A 6,552-nucleotide genomic window follows, 5' to 3' on the forward strand; every position below is an offset into this window, starting at 1 on the left:
GTAGGCGTGTCTCTGAGGAGACCAAGAAGTATCCGCAGGCGTGCATATTATGCTTCTGGTCCAAACTTCATTTGGCACTTTGATGGCTACGATAAACTAAAGCCGTTTGGACTCTGTATAAGCGGGTGCATATGTGGCTTCTCCAGACGTTTGATTTGGCTGAATGTGTATCATACAAATAATAACCCCAGGGTAATCGGTGGGTACTATCTCGAGGCTGTAAAAATAAAAGGTGGATGTCCTCGTTTTGTTCGCGGAGATTACGGGACAGAGAATGGACACGTCCGAAATTTTCAAACATTTTTCAGACGCGATTCTCCTGACCATGATAGATCTTATATAGATAGAGCCAGTACAGCAAATCAAAGAATCGAAAGTTGGTGGGGGTTATCTGAGACGACACCATATGCAATACTGGATCGAACTGTTAAGAGACCTACAGGATAGTGGCAGTTTCAGCGGAGATTTTCTGGACAGAAGCTTAGTCCAGTTTTGTTTCCTTGCATTAATTCAGGTAAAAATCAAATATTACACATACTCGTTAGGCAAAAGAAAGTTGTCAGGTTCCAGTGAATTGACATACCCTACCTTTTACCACCCAACCCCATACATTATTCTGGAGTGTAGACACACATTTTGACGCCGTTGTTGAATGTTTTGTATGCACAGTAAATAATTATGGATGTTCAATTATTTATGATAATTACAAGCTTGAACTACATATAAAACAGATCTTTCGTTACCTCTCCCCCCCCCCAAAAAAAAGAAAAATAATAAATAAATAAAATAAAATTAACATAATAATAAAATAATATAAATAAATAATAATGAGCCGATGAACCGACACGTTCTCTTTTTTAGAGGAGGGGGGGGGGGTGTTGGGGCGGGGACTTGTCATCGGAGCCAGACGACTTTTTTGTACAACGATCATCACGTTCATTTGCTAAAATAATACACGCGACATTCAACGAGACCCGCATTGCACTTTTTTTAAAAACCTTCATTTTTATTTTCAAAATTTGATATTTAATTCCCTACCATTTTAATGCTTCCAACTATATTCGTTCATGAGACTACATGAAGTTTAAGGCTATGTGCGTTTATTTGATTTATCTAATATAAATACATGCATTTTCTTGAGAAGCTTTAATATTTCATTTCAAAAATGTATATAGAAATATTGTAATTATTTATATAACGTGGAAAACGATTTGTTGAAAAATGTCCTCCTAGATGTGTACAAAAAAGAAAGTGCCCGCATGTCGAACAAGTTTAAAGATGTTAGTTTGTGCTTTGATTTATTTAAACTAAGGCTATACAATTTACAAATAGTACTGCCCACAGTACAAGTTTTAGTTGGATCAGTCAGCAGTTAGATTTGTCCGTCGTTCTGTCTGTTCGTATGTGGACTCGTCCAGTCCTTTCTTATGATATAATTTCCCTTCTTCGTAACACCGCCGATATTAAATTTAGCAAACATTTCTTGGAGTAAATATTATCATGCCTTCTAGAACATTAAAAAAAATTCATTTGCACATTGCAATCATAATGTTGATCCATACATTAAAATATATTTTATTTAAAAACAACAACAACAAGATACATAGTTTCGGCATACAGTATGGTTAAGGACTTTTTTTTTGTTGAGACGTTTAACAGTGTCTTCACAGCACAATTTATATTGATCATGGATTTGGCTATTCTCGTACGGAACCAGGATTCGAAGCAGCACTGCAATGCACCACAATATAGCTATGCAAAATATCTACTCCCTTCTGATATCTCTTTAATATAATCTATATATTTTACGTAACAGGACGAACTTGACCGGGCCCTAAAATGTGGAACAATCACCACATTAGACGTTCTAATAGTAACGTGCCATTTGGTCGACCAGAACAAATGTACCGCTTTCCGTCATTTAGGAGTGCAGAGAATCACATTGTAGCGGTTACGGAGATTGATATGGCAGCATGTTGCAGAGAATCGGAATTCAGGTCAGTAATTCCTTGCCACGAAGATGTATATAAAGTGTGCGTGGTTCTCATGAAAGAACACAATTTTTCACCCGCAAAGACCTGCGTTGAGGCTACAGATTTATATTTGTTTATGAGACGAAAAATAATGTCGATGCTATGAGAGCCACGCACACTTTATAATTACACATCTTCATGGCGTTTACCAAATATCAGCATTTTTTAAGAATGCATTGCGGAGACACTTCAAAAAAAAGAAACTTTGAAATCGGACTCTAATGCCCGTAAGATATGAATGTGATCATCACAAATTGTCTAAACATAAGAACTAACGTACTTTGAAAAAAAGTTTCATCCATACTCAATAAAGTGATGTGTTTGCATAAAGTCCTCCCAAAATAAGTATGAATATAGTTGTTGGAAAGGTCAGTATTACTTTCAAATCGTGCTTCATTAACTTGAAAATTTAATTTGACCTATGATTAACTGGTATTGTGTTGTTTACAAGACTTTTACAAACAGAATAAGCAAACGTCATTTATTCTTGACCAAATAGGCGTTGCGGGGATAACTTTAATAGTCGCTCAAGTCCCAAACTGATCATATGTATTAAATAAATATTTGTATGCGTTACATCATATGTTGCATGGACGAGTCAAGATGGTCACGATTTACGACCTCCTTTACAAAATTGAAAACAAGATATGTGTTTTTCATAAACACTATGTCCCCTTCTGTGCCGCTTTGAAGCTATATATTTGACCTTTGACCTTGAAGGATGACCTTGACCACTCAAAATGTGCAGCTCAATCAGATACACATGCATGCCAAATATGAAGTTGCTATCTTCAATATTGCAAAAGTTATTACAAAATGTTAAAGTTGGAGCAAACAAACCAACCAACAAACAGGGCAAAAACAATATGTCCCCCACTATAGTGGTGGGCGACATAAAAAATATTAAGCTTAGATTTTCTAAATGGGTACGTGCTCAGTTTATAACAAACGCATACTCCTTTAATGGATGAAATAATGTGTAAAATTATGGGAAAAACGGTCAATATAATAATAGCCATGTGAATGAATAAATGTGTCTTTCGTTATTAAAACAAAAGTTTAGTTTCGGAAAATACATTTAAATTGCAAACTTAACAATTTCATCTTTAAAACGTTTACGCGCCTGGTCAAGCCCATTCATCTATCTGAACATTTCTATCAGTACAAATTTAATTTAAGTGAACAATGGCTGTTTGATCGCCTAAGGTACCACTGTCCATCCATTTTCATCCACCTTAAATTTACTGTACATGATTTATTCTCAAAGATCTGTTTGAAAACTTCTTACCAAAAAAATCGCTTAACTTGAAAAAAGCAATTTCACTAGTGTGACTCAGCAGGACTGATAACTGTATTGTTGATGTCATTTGGACGTGACCTGTCATACGATATCTTCCGATCGTAACGTCGATACGTTTTGATTCAAGTCATGAGTTCGATACCCGTTTTGGGTTTAATTTTTTCTGACAATGCTATTTTGTTTCAATCAAATTTCTCATATTTTAATATTGCAGCTGATTAATGTAATGAATGTGTTTAAGTAAAGTGCATTCGTGTAAAAATATCATCTACCTCGCAGTAACGGAATCCTTTAATTCGCACAATATTCTGTTACTAAGGGTTGGAAATTTAAACATTGCCCAATAGGTCACATCGCACGTGTAGCGCGTGCGTTTTGATGTTTTTTTCAATTCTTAACATATCAGTATCACATTGCATCCGTGAAAATATATCAAAGCACTATTAATTGATGCTTATTTCTTTAAATTTAAAGTCGTTACGCTTCCATGTTTAACAAAATGTTGCACAAGTATGCGTGTTAAGATGTACTTAACAGTAATGGATTGTTCGGTACACGCGCTTCTCAACTAACCCGTTCAATCCCCGTTCCCGGAAGAATGTGAGTTTGGTTGGTGGTCACCATACCGGACAGGTGGGGTTTCCTCCGAGCACTCCGGCTTCCCCCACCCCGATACAAAACCACATCAAAAATTGAAAATCTTTCAGTAACCACTAAATAGCGAGACACTGCAGCTATAATTAACAAGAAATATCTTTAAAAAAGATATACGGCGTAAATAGTTTAATGAATGAGATCAAGGATAGCGAATGTCTTTTTCTGTGCAGTTCTTAGCTGCATCACACGCAGTACGGGATGTTACGCGGAGTTTTCGCGGCTTATTTTACATTATAACATATGTTAACCTATAGATACAAAACAGAAAACCAAAAGAAGAATGGAAGTGAAATTTAAACATATGAGTCAACCGGCCACACGAGAAGTATCCGTATTTATAGGCGCGTTCTTCGAACAAACCTGTTTAAGAGGTTTGTCGGGCATTGCTATTTGATTCGATTATTAACAGTATCGAGAATCATCGTGCTCATGCTTAAAGTGATATTATGGGCATTTTGCACTGTTGAATTGAACTGAAAAGAACTGAAAAGAATTAACAGGTCAAAATAGTAAGTTAAAATGTGGTTACTGATCAATTATCTGCAACTCACCTTGCTACCAGTTGTTTATAAAAATAAAAAATTATATTCGATATTCTTACGTGACCCACCCAGTCCTGTAAGCCGAAATGATCCGTAAAGCAATATTGTGTCTTTGTGTCGTATGAACAAATCTGCACTAAAACTAAATTTAGGTTCAACTCGTAAACGCCTGATCAGTTGTCAAACGAAAGTACGGTTGATATTCAAATGCATTATTTTTCTCTTTCTGGTATATTGTTTTAGTATGTTGATGCTGCATTAATTAATATAAGTGTATATGAAGTAGAAACATCAAAAATAATCAACGGTTGCGATAGACACCTATAAACTGTTACATGCTCATAATATCACTTTAGTACATTAGGCAATATGGTGGAATAATTATTGTTAAATTTATCAAAAATAATATTTATCATTGTATTGTTGAAAACACATTAAGAATCTATTATTGACATACCATAATTATATTGCTGAATATCTTCATTTAACATATTTCTGGTCTAAAGAAAATTCGAGGTCACCTAGTTCACGGATAGCGTCTTTATTATATAACGATTATTTTACTGGCCGCGAACTCCGGTGATGACCTGTATATAAACTCTGAATGTCCGCGAATTGACCCGAAAACTCGCGGGTTGAAATGCAATGCTTTAAAGTGAGGCCTCGCATCCGCTGCTCTTTATACTTTTACATGTTAACATGTTGACAGGAATATGGAAGTAAGTACTAAATATGAGAACATAGCCTTTTAAGTATAAACGCTTTTGCGCTGGTAATACTCTGAAAGTAAAAGGTGTACGCACAAACTGTATTGATGTCGAGAATTGAGTGTAAAACTGTTCTATCTATTAAGCCTTTTCATTAGAGATAAAATTGTTTCATACAGTAAAACAGTGTTACAAAAACGCGGATATGTTTCCAATGTTCTGGTGGTATACTCAAATCAGCCAATGGAATAAATGAAGTGTATTCATTCGTACCTAGCCGCGGGAAATTTTATTTGAATTTTATTGGACACTTACAAAGGTCAGGCTAAGGTGAAAAGCTGGCTTAATACAGCTTACGCCGAAAAATTTCGTCCCAACGTTCTTGTGTCTATTGAGCAAAGTAAGTAGGAGTGCTGGGACACACTCCGGGTCCTCATATAATGCTGCCTCAGGCGCGGGAGGACCTCATAAACTTCGAAAAACACACATAATTAGGAGGCTGCTAAGAGCTTCGCCGATCTTGGTTCCTATTATTTACGAGGTTACAAAGGAGTCATGCAAGTGAATACGCTATCCAAGAGTCAGTGGCTTCAGATGAGACACTTCGGGATCTACCAAACTCTTGTTTTCAATGAAAAATGTTATATTAAAATGAACAAACCATTGCCAATACTGAATTCCAGCAATGGACATTAAGAAGCATGACAACAGATATGTTGAAATTTGACCTATTCTGTATCCACATTCTAAGTTCATTGGCAAGTGATAGTTTAAGACTATTTGCATTTTTAAAAAGATTTTTATTTTTTATAACAATAAATCACAGACTGAATCACATACTTAAACATAAATTAAATAACTAATTTTATCCAATTAAATTTAAGTACAAACTTAAACCAACTTAACATTAATGCTGTAACAATGATAGGGTCAGAGCGCAGTCATGTACTTGGCACACTACGATAGGTGTTTGTCAGAGAACTTATTTGTTGACTGAAAACAGCAATAATTAAAACGTACATATGCAAAGCCAAAAGGGACTTAGCCATCAGGAAGATTAGGAACAACAAAATTTGTAATTTAAAAAATCTGTGTGTTTGAAAAAACTAGAGATTTATTTCTCTTTATTTTGTAAGGGGAATAACTGAATCATGTTTTAGTCAAGGATTATAACTTAAATCGATTAATTTTATGACGGTGACAAACTATTCCTAATTTGATTTTAATATCTTTAAGAGTGCTTAAGTTATTGACTTTGAGAAAAAACACAAACTATACAAAACAAGAAAAAATTGTCACAATATAAACAAAAT

This window comes from Dreissena polymorpha, unplaced genomic scaffold (genome assembly GCF_020536995.1).
Source record: "Dreissena polymorpha isolate Duluth1 unplaced genomic scaffold, UMN_Dpol_1.0 chrUn004, whole genome shotgun sequence".
Taxonomy (NCBI): domain Eukaryota; kingdom Metazoa; phylum Mollusca; class Bivalvia; order Myida; family Dreissenidae; genus Dreissena; species Dreissena polymorpha.